Source organism: Moschus berezovskii, chromosome 25, assembly GCF_049115385.1.
Source record: "Moschus berezovskii isolate FMDL1 chromosome 25, NW_MosBer_1.0, whole genome shotgun sequence".
Classification (NCBI taxonomy): domain Eukaryota; kingdom Metazoa; phylum Chordata; class Mammalia; order Artiodactyla; family Moschidae; genus Moschus; species Moschus berezovskii.
In genome coordinates, this window is record NC_142484.1 from 50,000,450 (window position 1) to 50,015,377 (window position 14,928).

The 14,928-nt window shown below is 40.1% G+C and overlaps 1 protein-coding gene and 1 long non-coding RNA gene across 3 annotated transcripts in view; one reads left to right on the forward strand and one right to left on the reverse strand.

Annotated features, from left to right (window-relative positions):
- The window catches only part of LOC148773935 (uncharacterized), a 57,935-nt gene that overhangs the window by 3,759 nt on the left and 39,248 nt on the right, over positions 1-14,928 (forward strand). For both annotated transcript variants that reach the window (XR_016036442.1, XR_016036443.1), the window contains exons 2-4: positions 1,093-1,212; positions 2,894-3,015; positions 6,717-7,235. This is a non-coding gene — a long non-coding RNA (uncharacterized LOC148773935). The remainder of the gene's footprint in view (positions 1-1,092; positions 1,213-2,893; positions 3,016-6,716; positions 7,236-14,928) is intronic.
- Positions 9,104-14,928, reverse strand: part of LOC148773936 (ferroxidase HEPHL1-like) — a 226,320-nt gene continuing 220,495 nt past the window's right edge. The window contains exon 11 of the mRNA XM_088832474.1: positions 9,104-9,333. The gene's annotated coding sequence lies outside the window, so the exon portion shown is untranslated. The remainder of the gene's footprint in view (positions 9,334-14,928) is intronic.

Consider the following 14,928-nt stretch of genomic DNA (forward strand, 5'->3'; position numbering starts at 1 on the left):
TAATTTGTAAGATGGACTGGCTTTTGGTGACTACTGTTCATTTTAATTTTGAGCTTTAATGTATTTGATTTTCCTGTATTTCTTTAAGCCCCATTGCTCAGCACACTGGAAATTAGATTATCTTTTGTAATCAGTAGACAACTAGACGGACTTTAAAAATTAGATAAAGTGGCAAAGTGATACCTTGAGATTACTGAGAATCTAGGCCCTAAGATTTAAATATGGAGCTATATAAACTTCAGCAACCAGAAAGCAGTATCCTGAGAATGAATTTATATAAAAAAAAATTAGATATGGAAAACAAAAGGCCAAAACCCACATGAGTTTTAGGAAAAGAAATCTAGCACTTTGAGCAGCGATATGCTCTCCGTGTGTACTTTCCTGTCTGACAAGATGATGATTTCCTTGAGAGAAGAAGCTTCAGAGGTAGTGATTGCTAATCCTTATAACGTAGTCTTGGAAAACTCTGAAAGAAGACAAAAGAGTATCCTCCTGTTCCCATTGTAGCCGGTGTGTTTGAGGCAACCTTTAATTTCTGAATTGGAAAGGCAAAATGTTAGGTACGTTTATAGTGTGTCGAGATAAGTAAATCTAAGCTGAGAAAGATGAAAGGAATCACTTTCTGTACAGAAGTGTGGATTGGAATAGACTTGCTAACATCTTTGGTTGCAGGGCCTCGCTGACAAGTCCCCAGGGCCCACTTTTGTCATGGTCTCTTCTGGGATTCAGCCTGCTTTCTTTCCTCTTCACAGTTGCCCTCTCCTACTTTTCCCAGCTGAGTTCTTTGGGTCTGGCTTTGTAGCCAGCCTCTGAAGACAGTCTTCCAAGATTGCATCCCCTTTATTGCTGTTCTTCAGGACAAGTACTCACCTTATTTTAGGGGCTTTTACTTTTTATCTTCACAAGAGAACTGGTAAATTGGGGAATGTCAGATTGCTGATGTTACACATTGATAAAAATTAAAGTGTAGGGTTAAGTGTATCTAGTCCTTTTTGTTTTCTGATGAAATAATCATCAGGTCATTTAATCTGAAGTTAGTTTTCCCACATATCTTATATTGCTCTGTAAAGAACTGAATGTCTCTTTTCTCAGGGTTGCTGCTACTGCTGCTGCTGCTAAGTCACTTCAGTCGTGTCCGACTCTGTGTGACCCCATAGACGGAAGCCCACCAGGCTCCCCCGTCCCTGGGATTCTCCAGGCAAGAACACTGGAGTGAGTTGCCATTTCCTTCTCCAATGTGTGAAAGTGAAAACTGAAAGTGAAGTCGCTCAGTCGTGTCCGACCCTTAGCGACCCCACGGACTGCAGCCTACCAGGCTCCTCCATCCATGGGATTTTCTAGGCAAGAATACTGGAGTGGCTTGCCATTGCCTTCTCCGTTCTCAGGGTTAGGGCATGGAAAACTGTTTCCAGACCCTTCATTTTCTACTGGTCCTTGGCGCCTGAGACTGTTCCCTCCAGTTAATCCAGCCACTCCCTTTCTTCAGCTGAGATTCTGCAGATTTCTATAGTCAAAGATATAATATCAAAAACGCACAACATCATTTAACCTTTATGTAATCAGCTGCTGTATTCTGTCAGTATTTCTTGGTTTCCTCCATCTTCTGTGTCCTGCTGTCTGAAACTTACAGCTTCTTCAAGGATGGTTCTCTTAGGAAAAAGGATTGTTGCTATCCATGCTCATGTGATCCTGCTTAGAAGCATTTATTTCATTACATTATTGAAAAACAATTTAGAATATATATCAACTTTTTTTTTTAACTGTGCATAATATTTGGTTATGGACAGTTATGGCCGAAAGTGAAGAGGAACTCAAAAGCCTCTTGATGAAAGTGAAAGAGGAGAGTGAAAAAGTTGGCTTGAAGCTCAACATTCAGAAAACGAAGATCATGGCATCCGGTCCCATCACTTCATGGGAAATAGATGGGGAAGCAGTGGAAACAGTGTCAGACTTTATTTTAGGTGGCTCCAAAATCACTGCGGATGCTGATTGCAGCCAGGAAATTAAATGACGCTTACTCCTTGGAAGGAAAATTATGACTAGCCTAGGTAGTATATTAAAAAGCAGAGACATTGCTTTGCCAACCAAGGTCCGTCTAGTCAAGGCTATGGTTTTTCCAGTGGTCATGTATGGATGTGAGAGTTGGACTGTGAAGAAAGCTGATCGCCACAATATTGATGCTTTCAAACTGTGGTGTTGGAGAAGACTCTGGAGAGTCCCTTGGACTGCAAGGAGGTTGAACCAGTCCATTCTAAAGGAGATCAATCCTGGGTGTTCATTGGAAGGACTGATGCTAAAGCTGAAGCTCCAACACTTTGGCCACCTCATGCGAAGAGTTGACTCACTCCAAAAGACTCTGATGCTGGGAGGGATTGGGCTGGGCAGAGAAGGGGACGAAAGAGAATGAGATGGCTGGATGGCATCACCGACATGAGTTTGATGTGGCATGAGTTTGAGTGAACTCCGGGAGTTGGTGATGGACAGGGAGGCCTGGCGTGCTGTGATTCATGGGGTCGCAAAGAGTGGGAGACGACTGAACGACTGAACTGAACTGAACTGAATATTTGGTTCAGCTGAGGTGTGATCTGATTTTTTTTCAGTATTCAGAATCAATTTTTGACCCTTTCTAAGTTCATCATCAGTTTTTTTTTTTTTTTTTTTTGGCTTTTCTTGCTGCCTGTAGTAGGGCATTTTTGTGTCTTGGCTTGTTACTTAATCAACAGTCAGTAAACATTGATTCAAGTAGTAGTATTGTCAGCACACATTTATAGATTTAGCAGACTTATTTTCCCATACAGAAATAACGTGGGACAGATTTTAAAATAACATTTCAGCATTTATAATACTTTACTCCTTTTTTGTTTTGTTTTTGTTTTTTGACCTCGCCGTGCAGTTTGTGGGACCTTAATTCTCTGACCAGCGATCAAACGCAAGCGCCCTGAAGGAGAAGTGTGGAGTCCTAATCACTGGATTGCCAGGGAAGTCCCTAGAATATCATATCTTTAAACAATTCAGGTAAGTTTTATTCTGTTTCACGTATGTATATTTCTGACAAAAGTGGGAGACTATATTCTGTTTTGTAAACCATTTAAAATTTTAGTTTTCACTTATTGTATTGTTACTGTCTTTTCACATCCGCATATACAGATCCTGCTCATCAGTTTTAGTGAGTGTGTTATGTGCTGATTGTGCCGTAATTTAACCAATTCCTTGTTGGTAGACTTTCAGTTTGTCTGGGTTTTTATTTTGTAAACAGTGTTGTACTAACATTTCAGTTATACATCATGTGTACTTGTGTTTTCTTTCTTAGAATAAATTGTAGAATAGGTCTGCTGAATCAAATTATATACGTTTGAAGAGGTTTTGATGTCCCTGGCTATTTTTTTGAAATACCAACTAGTTTGCTTTTCCTCCAGTAGTATTTGAAAATGGAGAATTTCCTGGCAGTCTAGTGGTTAGACACTTCACTGCCTTGGCCCGGGTTCAGCCCCTGTTTGGGGAACTAAGATTCTGCAAGCCGTGTGGGACAGCCAAAAAAAAAAAAAAAAAATGTATTTCCCAGTGTTGAAATGTTGAATATATTCTTTTTTCCGCACCCTCTCCTTTACTGTGTTCTGTTATTCTTTCTTTGTTCATCTGATTGGCAAAAATGTTATATATCATGTTTGTATGTTTTTATTAGTAAAGTTGAATATCTTTTCATATGTTTGTTAGCCATTTGTATTTCTTTTGTAAATGTATGTCCTTTTTTCCATTTTTCTATTCAAGTATTGTTCTTTATCTGCTTTTTAAAAAATTCATTTTATATATTACTTTTGCTAAGCACATAATTATGTGCAAATATCCTGTACTGAGTTAAATTATTCTTCTTTATGATAGCATTTCTCAAAATACGACTTATAGATCACTTGTAACAGTACCGAGATAATTGTTAGAATGCATGTATATCCTTCATTTACCAGAGGTTCGGATTTCTTAGACCTATGGGGTTTCTATGAATCTGCAGCACATGAAAATTAGGGAACCTCTGATTTGGACGAAATATAAATTTCTTAACATTTTTACTGTTCCTATTTTTCCTCTTGTCTCATGGCATTCTGCTGTTTTTTCTGATTTATCTTAATAATCATAAATTACAGTCTTAATGTATTAAGGTTTTATCCTACCCCAGCCTAACAATAATTTTACAAAAATGTTTTGATGTATGGAAATTAGAATGTTAAAGTCCCTAAAGGAAAGCACTTTTGTAAGTCTGTGAGAAGCATTGTTTGTAAATGAGGCGAAAGGAATAACTAAGAGAAAAACAGGTAAAATAGAGTAGACAGAAGTATAGGGGGTTTCTCATCTAGTTTAAAAAACTCAATATTACTTTGTTTCTTCCTCGTGTTTTGTGTGGTAATCTTCTTTGAACTGTAAATTTGGAACCCATACTGCTTGAAAAATAGTCTAAATGAAATTTTTGAAATTCTCATTGTTATCTACAGATTCATTAGGGAGCAGTGTTCCCTTTAATATTTTTTTAAGTTGCAAGCAGATGAACAGGCTGCATAAGCAGCAAACTACAAACATGGCACTTCGATGGATGTTTTGATACTGTAGCCAAATAAAGCTTGCAGGGCTTATTTGACACATTAGTGACAGGCATAATTGTTACCGTGCTGCCTGATAAGTAAGCTTAAATATAGATGACTGTGTTTGACATCACTTTTCCATAGCCAGACATCACATTTCTGGGCCCAACTTGGAGGAGGAAACAATATGGCAGGCCAAGAAGCTTCAACAAATATTTCTGATTTAGAGATTTCAGTATTAGAGAGATTAGACATTTGGGGCAGAGGTTGCTTGTAACTTTGGTGTTCCTAATTCCTAAGGTTGTAGACTTTCCTTTTCCCTTCTTCTACTCAAGACCATATGCTTGAGGGAAAAATGGGAAGATTCAGCCATGGCTTTACTTTCTCCAAATAGTTTTTTCTGCCCAGTAATTAAAGCTTGGGATGCAGAGGTCCCTGTCATTGGTAGTGCACAAAGGACAGTTTGTTTCCCTGCTTTAGCCAAGCCAGTCAAGTTTTCAAGGTCTAAGCTGTCACGGGCCCTAATATCTATTTGAGTTGTCCTGTTAACCTGGGTCTCTGAGAATTTCTGAACCTGACTTTCTCATGTTTTCCCAACCGAGGTTGTGTACTTCAAACAGAAATATTTGCCATCTGTGAAACGCGAATAAAGTAAAAGCAGACTTAACATCATTACAAAACCAAACGGAAGTATGATAGTTTTAGAATAAGCTTTTTTCCTACCAATCTTGCCTTCCACTCTACCTACCCTTCCAGCCCCCAAGGAGATGCATATTTTTGTCCCTAGAAAAAAAGTGAAAGCTGCATCCAACTCTCTGTGACCCCATGGACTGTAGCCTGCCGGACTTCTCTGTCCACGGAGTTCTCCAGGCAAGAATACTGGTGTGGGTTGCCATTTCCTCCTCCAGGGAATCTTCCCAACCCAGGGATCAAACGCATGTCTCCAGCATCACAGGCGGATTCTTTACCGTCTGAGCCACCAGGGAAGCCCCCAGCAAAGGCAGTGTCAAATCAGACTCTGAAACTTGGTAGAAACTCTTAACTGGAAATCATTCATAGCCCACGCTGTAACTTTCTAGGGTTGATTCTTCTCTGCAGCCTGACTGTGTGTAATGAAGCGTTTGTTGGTCAAACGTTTTCTCTAGCTATGTACTGAATTTTTGTACTATCTAAAAGGATGAAGCATTGTTGGGAAAACGTCCTGATACTACTTTTAGAATCTCCTGTTTGCCAGTTCAGTATTGGTTGATAGAAGTCAGTCTTTGTATCTGCTGTAAATCAGTAATAAAACTACCTAAAGTTTGATGTTGCTTTACCTTTTATAGAGTACATTATTTTATAATTGACTTACGTACCATCTTTGATAGGGAGGCGCAATTTTTAGAAAGGAAAATTCTGAGCTCAGAGAAGTTAAGTGATTCACATAGTTGGGAAGAGGCTTGAATCCATATCTTTTGTTTTCTTTATATTTTACACCTTTCAGAGATACCATCTGCTGAATCATTTGATGATTAAAACATTTGTAATAAAATTTAAATAGCTTGTTACTAAGTGTGGCAGATATTTAAATAAAATTTAGGACAGCAGCATGCAAGTTTTTCCCAATGGATCAATTATGTCTTGTGACAAATGAAAAACTACCATTATAGATGGGAAATTAAACTGTATGGTATGTAAACAACTGAGGGAGGAAACAGTGCGTTTAAATGCTATTTATGGATTCTCTGGTATATCTAGAGCAAGAATGATACGGTAGAAAAACTATCGTATTTGTTTATGAAATACCCATGTGTTTTATCTGTAAGGCAGTGTTGTATCTCTCGTCAAAGTCTGTGATTGTTGTTGTTGTTAGCCACACGCCCGGCATTTGGAAGTTTAGTTCTCCACCAGGGAGTGCACCGGTGCCCCAGTCGTGGATGTGTGCAGCTTTAATCACTGGACCACCAGAAAGTCCCAAAGGCAGTATTTTAAAGTTTCTTTTTCTAGTAGCTGATTGTTAGTGTGTAGAAACGCAACTGATTTTTGTATACTGATTGTGTATCCTACAACTTTACTGAGCTAATCAAAGTTTTACTATCAAGCCTGTAATATTTCAAGAGGAAATTGCTAATTTCTCCCATTTTTAAAAAACAATTATTTTTTCAGATATTTCAGCCAAAGGCAGAAAGAGCTCTTCTCCTAGGATGGAGTCTGTTGTTTGGGAATGTGGTTGATCCAGTTGACACGTTGGCCAGATGGTACCCGATGTAATAAAATGAAAAGAAGAGGCAAGATGATGTCATTTTCCCATATTGTGAAAACAAAAACAAATGCCTTTCATGAGACCAACCTAACAAACCTCTGACGGTGCAAAGAGTTTGAAGAACTTAACAGCAAGATAGAAGAAGTACTTCCAAGCTGAGACCTGCAGGTGTACAAAGATCTAAAATACATATTGAGTGGGCCTGATCATCTGAATCTCATTCGATCGAGAAAGCATGGCTCTGAGTTGGATCGTCTTCTATCTGTGCCCTTGACTATGTTTGTGTGCCATATAGGTGGGCACAGTTTGTGTTCTTTGAGCCTGTTACCTTGAGGAGGTGCCAAGATTTGCCTTGTAACACTACCTTCATGCCCAATCTTCTGAATCATTATGACCAACAGACGGCAGCTTTAGCAGTGGAGGTAAGACTTCATCTATTATTTGGCATGTCGTAGAAAATTGTTCTTGTATTGCCCTTTTAATCAGTCTACTGAATGTGTTTGATAAACGACAGGAAAAACTAATATGTTATTTTGAACTGCATCTTGTACATTAAAAAAGTTATGTATTTAGGTTCAGATTCTGATCGATCGAAGATTTCAGATTTGGGGAATGTTACTCATCTTAGTTTTCAGATATTATTCTTTTATGAAGAAATTTGAAAATTTGGAACTGGAGAAGTAATAGCCTTTCAGAAGTTTAAATTGTCCAAGTTATGGTTACATCTTTTTTGCTATTTAATAATAAGACTTTAAAGAGCAGACGATAATAATAATAATGCTCATAATTCACTTAGTAAATATTGAAGGTAACATGATTTTGAAAATGGGTTCTTTGGCTCAGACTTTAGGCTGGTGGGTTTACAGTATTTACATTGTCTTAAATACTTAAGATGGTATCCTGGTCTTACTGTCTTCACATCGATTTACGAACAGCAACTCCCAAGCAGTGATAAAGGTTTTGTTGTGTGAATTATCTGTTCTTGACCTCTCAGGACTTCATGAAAATCTGTTGCCTTACTTGAATTCTTCTAATGGTAATTCTTTAGGCACTTTTTAATTCTTTTACTTTAGAAGCTATGACCAGTCAATGGATACAGTTAATAACAGGTTTAAATAATTTCGTATGTGTTTCAATAATGGTTTTAGAATTGTGGACAAAGATATGTTGACCAGATAGGAATTAGGGGGCAGCAAACTGTGACAGTAAGAGGAAAAAGCTTGGAGTTGTATAAACTGCAGCAGCAGCTAGCACTTTCTATCTGTATTACTTTTGGCAAGTTACTTGCGTTTTCTTACCATTGTAACTTTACTTGTAAACTAGAGTTAACACTTTGGAAGATAGAAAATGAAGTGTTTGTAAAGTACTTTGCACAGTACTTTTGGAGTAAGTTCTCTGAAAGGGATAGCTTTTACCATTTTCCCGTATTCTAATATTAATGTAGCTACATAGTACATAGAATTTAAAGTTGTTTTTTTTTAATTTTAGTCTTTAATCCTTTTTACAATGCTTTCAGCAAATTGAATACAACATGTTTTGGAATCTTCATTTTATAGTAAAATTCAAAGGTTTAGTACTTCCAAGTAAACGAACATAAATCTGGGAAAGATTATTATTCACAGATTTTGAAATGTAGAGGGCAACTTGTATAGTCCAAATACTTGAAAATATTGTAGAGGTTGAATAAAATATTTCTGCTCTTCCACTGACTACACACAGTCTAACTGGTAAGGAGAGATTTGGTATAGACTGTGAGATTGGGTATATGGAAATGGGTATTGGTTTCATATAGGAATTTGGTTCCAGGCATGATAGTCCCTGCTGGGTATTAAAACTACCCAGTTCTCTCACCAAAAAAATGAAGGAGGAATATCTTTGTTTCTGGTATCATTTTAAGTCAGTATGACTCCTTTGGACAGCAGATAGGGTTGTAAGAAATAAGTCATAAAGATTTATGGACTGATTTGGGTTTAACTTTTGCCTCTTTCACGTAGTAGCTTTCAGACTTTGAAATTAAGTCACCTAACATCTCTGTGATCCGGAGAAGGAAACGGCAACCCACTCCAGTACTCTTGCCTGGAAAATCCCATGGACGGAGGAGCCTGGTAGGCTACAGTCCACGGGGTCGCAAAAAGTCGGACACGACTGAGTCACTTGACTTCAACATCTTTGTGAAAATCATTTGTGAAAAGGCACTGATAACAAAAATACTTTGAACGGCTGTTAGGATTAAATGAGAGATTTAAGTAGCTAGCACAATGCATGACGCCGAATAGATGATCCACAAGTGTTACTTCTATTTAAATTTCATTTGTAAGTGACCCTAGAGCGAAAGTCCGAGAAAGACGATGTGTTTGTTTCACATGAGTTTGCATCTCTCATTGTGGGCTCCGGGGGCTTTCCTGATGGTGGCGTGGTGAGCTGTCTCTGACCTCTCTTCAAACATGCCCATATAGGCTAGACATTTTGTTGGCAGTGAGACCGCATCTTTTTGAATTCCACTCATTCTAGGGAGAGCACCTAGATGAGAAAGAGAAAGCTTTGGTGATGTGAAGTGATGTCGGGGATAGTTGACTTGCTTGTCATATCAGGACAGGGATGCCACTGACAGAGTCTCCTGACAGTCTGAGAGTGTAAAGTTTCTGTAATAGCAAAGGGTATGGAAGTTCAGCAATCAACACAGCACACCTTCAAATAGAAGTAAGGATTCTTAGATCCTTACAAGGACTTGTCTGCTGATGACACCCTCCTGTCTCTGACCCAGGACCTTTGGATCAGCTTGCCAGCTTTTAGTGGGAGCAAATAATTGGAGCAGGTAACCCCAGCACATTCCTGACTGTTCTTTGTGGGACTGGATGAGTTGAAAGACATTTCCTAGGTAATAGCATCGTTCAGCAGACCCAGGCTTCAAGCCTGCCTCAGGTTCATTCCTTTTTTTTTTTTTTTATTTTACAATATTATATTGGTTGGTTTTGACATACATTGACATGAATCCGCCCCGAGTGTACATGAGTTCCCCCTCCCGAACCCCCCTCCCACCTCCCTCCTCCCCTTATCCTCCCTCTAGGTCATCCCCTCATACCAGCCCCGAGCATCCTGTTCCATGCATCGACCCTGAACTGGCGATTCGTTTCACATATGAGAATATACACGTTTCAATGCCATCAGGTTCATTCCTGTACTGACATTTGGTGAAATCAAAATGAGTGCTTCGAATGAAATAGTATATGGTGCCAGGAGAGAAATTGCAGAATGTGGGTTACTTCAACTTTTCTTATTATTGTTCACAGTCAACAAGTTGGGTGTTCTTTCATTGTGTATAGAGAATTCCTCCTCAATACTTCGATTGAAGTTGGAACATGTTCCAATAAATGGGGTGAATGTCCATTTATTAAGTTGGAGAAAAGATCCTTGTTAGTATGTTGGTATGTTTGTTTCTCTCACTTTACAAAACGTGCGTTTCTACATAAGCACACTCTTTGCAACCCCACGGACTGCAGCATGCCAGGCTTCCCTGTCCTTCTCCATCTCCTGGAATTTGCTCAAACTCATCTCCATTGAGTCTGTGATGCCATCCAATCGTCTCATCCTCTGTCATCTCCTTCTCCTCCTACCCTCAGTCTTTCCCAGCATCAGGGTCTTTTCCAGTGAGTCGGTTCTTCACATCAGGTGGCCAGAGTGTTGGAGCTTCAGCTTCAGCATCAGTCCTTGCGGTGAATATTCAGGGTTGATTCCCTTTAGGATGGACTGGACTGGTTTGATCTCCTTAATGCATCTATATATATTCAGTTCAGTTCAGTTCAGTTCAGTCACTCAGTCGTGTCCGACCCTCCGCGACCCCATGAATCACAGCACGCCAGGCCTCCCTGTCCATCACCAACTCCCGGAGTACACTCAAACTAAGTTAACACCATTTTATAGAGGAAAAGCTGAAATTTAGAGAGTTTACAGAGACCCAACTGGTTAATAAGCTCAAGGGCTCTGGATAAGAATGCCATGGTTTAACTCTTGGGACTGTCTTTGTAGCTATGTGATCTTCGGCGAGGTACTTAACTTTCTGTGTCTTCTTTTCTTCACATTTATTATAAAATGGTGTGACTGATTATAGTACCTCCCTTATGGGATTGTTGAGAAGATTAAGTTAGGTATGTGAAGCACTTACAGCACTGCCCAGCCTGTAGTAAGTGTCCATAAATGCTAGCTGAGATACAGCACAAGATACTTCTAGCTAGTGAGTGACAGACGCATAAACTTAAAGCCTTGTACTCAGTGCAGGCAGCACAAAATAGTGATTCAAGGCAATTTTATAATTCATGATGGGGCTTACAAATGGAGGTTTTACCACCATGGTGACATGTCAGTATCAGCTTAGTTGGTGTTGTATGGTTGGGGACTTAGCGGGTCTGAGGCTGATTTAGGGCATGTACATGCTTGCATGCATGATGTCTACACACGTATCAGCTGTGAATATAATGCAGTTTTAAACTTTGAAGTTTTTTTTTTTTTTTCGTGGCACTGGGTCTTCGTTGCTGTGCACAGTCTTTCTCTAGTTGTGGATTAAGAGCTTCTCCGATGCAGTGGCTTCTCTTGTTTCAGGGCACGGGCTCTAAAGTGCATAGGCTTCAGTAGTCGTGGAGCGTGGACTTAATAGTTGCAACTTGCAGTCTCCAGAGCTTGGGCTCATTAGTTGTGGCCCACTGGCTCAGTAGCCCTGTGGCATGTGGGATCTTCCCAGACCAGGGATTGAACTGGTGTCCCTTGCATTTCAAGGTGGATTCTTAACCACTGGACCACCAGGGAGTCCCTAAACTTTAAAATAGTTATAGACTCACAGGGAGAAGGCAATGGCAACCCACTCCAGTACTCTTGCCTGGAAAATCCCATGGACGGAGGAGCCTGGTAGGCTACAGCCCGTGGGGTGGCTAAGAGTCAGACATGACTGAGTAACTTCACTTTCTCTTTTCACTTTCATGCATTGGAGAAGGAAATGGCAACCCACTCCAGTGTTCTTGCCTGGAGAATCCCAGGGACGGGGGAGTCTAGTGGGCTGCCATGTATGGGGGTCGCACACGGTCGGACACGACTGAAGCAACTTAGCAGCAGCAGCAGCTCAGGAAGTTAAAGTAGTGTAGAAATTCTTTATACTGTAGCTAGTTTCACCAGGGGCTTGGAGGGCGCGGTGTCTTGCTATCTTATGTAGCTGTTAGTATCAAAACTGGGACGTTGGACTTCCCTAGTGGTCAAGTGGTTAAGAATCCTCTTGCCAGTACAGGGGACACCAGTTTGATCCCGGATCCAGGATGATCCCACATGCCTCGGGACAGCTAAGCCCATGTACCACAACTACTGAAGCCTCTATGCCCTAGAGCCTGTGTTCTGCAACAAGAGAAGCCACTGCAATGAGAAGCCTGCACAATGCAACTAGAGAGTAGCCCCCACTCACTGCAGCTAGAGAAAACCTGCGCTCAGCAATGAAGACCCAGCACAGCCAAATCAATAAATAAAAAATTTTAAAGGCACAGGTGATCTAAAAAAAAAAAAAAGCTATCATTGGTGTACTCTTTAGCCCTTTATCACATTTCACCAGTTTTTACATGTACTCATTTTTGTGTCTGCACATGTACATGTATTTTTATTGTCTGTGCATTTTTATCACATGTATATGTTCACGTAGCCATCACTTTGGTTAAGATACTGTGGAAATTCTCTGACAGTCCAGTGGTTAGAGTACTGTGCTTCCACTGCAGGGGGCAGTAGTTCGGATCCCTGGTCGGGGAACTGAGATCCCACAAGACCCGGAGCATGGCAAAAAGAAAACAAAACACCAAAACGACACAGAACTGTTTTTATCACCACATCTTGCTTGTGCTTCCTTTCTCGCTACCACCCTTTCCTATTACCAGGCAATGACTAATTTGTTCTTTGTCCCTATACTTTTGTCATTTCAAGAATATTATATAAATAGAATCATACAGTCTATAATCTTTTGAGATTGACTGTTTTCATTTAGTATAATACCCTTGAGATCCATCCAGGTTGTTTCATGTACCAGTCGTGACTGTTTTTAATTGCTGAGTACTGTTCCGGTATAGCGGAGAAGGCAATGGCAAGCCACTCCAGTACTCTTGCCTAGAAAATCCCATGGATGAAGGAGCCTGGTAGGCTGCAGTCCGTGGGGTCGCTAAGGGTCGGACACGACTGAGCGACTTCACTTTCACTTTTCACTTTCACACATTGGAGAAGGAAATGGCAACCCACTCCAGTGTTCTTGCCTGGAGAATCCCAGGGACGGGGGAGCCTGGTGGGCTTCCGTCTATGGGGTCACACAGAGTCGGACACGACTGAAGTGACTTAGCAGCAGCAGCAGCAGTTCCGGTATAGAGATGTTCTGCGGTTTGTTGAATCATCCACTGAAGGATACTGAATTGTTTCCAGCTTTTTGCTATTACAAGTAAAGCTGCTGTGAACAATCATATACAGGTTTTTGTGCAGACATAAATTTTCCTTTTGGGTAAATAAATGCCCAGGAGTGTGATTGCCGGGTTATACGATAAGCATGTGTTTGAGTTTTTAAGAAACGACTCAATTATTTTCCATAGAGGTTCTACCGTTTTACATTCTACCAGCAGTGTATGAGAGACGTACGTTCTCAGCATTCTTTCCACCATTTGGTATTTGCATTTTTTTATTCAGCTTTTCTCAGATGATGTGGTATCTTACGTGATTTCAATTTGCATTTCCCTTATGGCTAATAATATTGGACATCTTTTCATGTGCCATTCATGTATCTTCTTTGATCAAATGTCTGTTCATGTCTATTGTTCATTTTCAGTTGAATTGTTTTTGACTTTTGAGCTTTGAGAGTTCTTTATATATTCTAGATACAAATCCTTTGTTGGAAATGTAGTTTGTAAATAGCTTATTCTTGTCTATAGCTTGCTTTTTCATCCTTTTAACAAAGTCTAGGAGAATAGAAGTCTTAAATTTTAACAAAGTCCAGTTTACCAAGTTTTTTTCCTTTTAGAGAGTGCATGTTTGGTGTCGTTTATAAGAACTGAAGTTGGTCTGCAAATCCTCTGAAGTTTTATACTTTGACGTCTCACATTTAAATCTATGGTCAATTTTGAGTTAATTTGTATAAAGTCAGTTTCATTTTTTTGCCCCTAGCTTCCTCGCTATTTGTTGGACAGGCTGTCTATCCTTACACTATTGAACTGCTTTTGCTTCTTCCTCAAAAATTCGTTATCTGTCCTTGTATAGATTTATATTTGGGTTCTCTATTCTGTCCTGTTGATCTTTGCATGTGTTTCACCAGCAATACCACAGTGTCTTGATTTTTGTTAGCTATACAGTAAATCTTAAAATTGGATAGTAAGATTTTTCCCACTTTTTTTCCCCAAAATTGTTTCATTTGTTCTACTTTTTCATATAAAATCTAGAATAAACTTGTCTTTAACTACTAAAAGTGTTAGTGGATTGTGACAGAAATGTGACTAAATCTAGAGGTCAGATGTTGAATCTCCAACCCATAAACAGTGTTGTTGTGGATTGACTTGAGTCCCCCTGAAAAGTGAAAGTGTTAGCCGCTTGGTCGTGTCTGACTCTCTGTGACCCCATGGACTGTAGCCCGTCAGGCTCCTCTCTCCATGGAATTCTCTCCAGGGAAGAATACTGGAGTGGGTAACCATTCCCTTGTCCAAGGGATCTTCCCGATCCAGGGATTGCACCTGGGTCTCCCGCATTGCAGGCAGATCCGTTGCTGTCTGAGCCATCAGGGAAGTCCCTTGAGTGCCCCTAATAAGCTCTAACCTCCAGTACCTCAGAATGTGACCTTATCTGAAAATAGGGTCATTCTCAATGTTAGTAGTTAACACAGATGTGTACTGAAGTAGTGAGGGACTCCTGTTGCAATATGACAGGTATCCTCAGAAAAGGCCATTTTAGACACAGGTGCGCATAGAGGGTCGATGCGTGTAGAAGCATGGAGAGAATGCTGTGTGAAGCTTAGGCGTGTGCTGCCACGAGCCAAGGGGCAGCTAGAAGCTGAGAAAGATAGCTGGAACATATCTTTCCCTATCACCTTTAGAGGCAGTATGTCTCTACCAGCACCTTGGT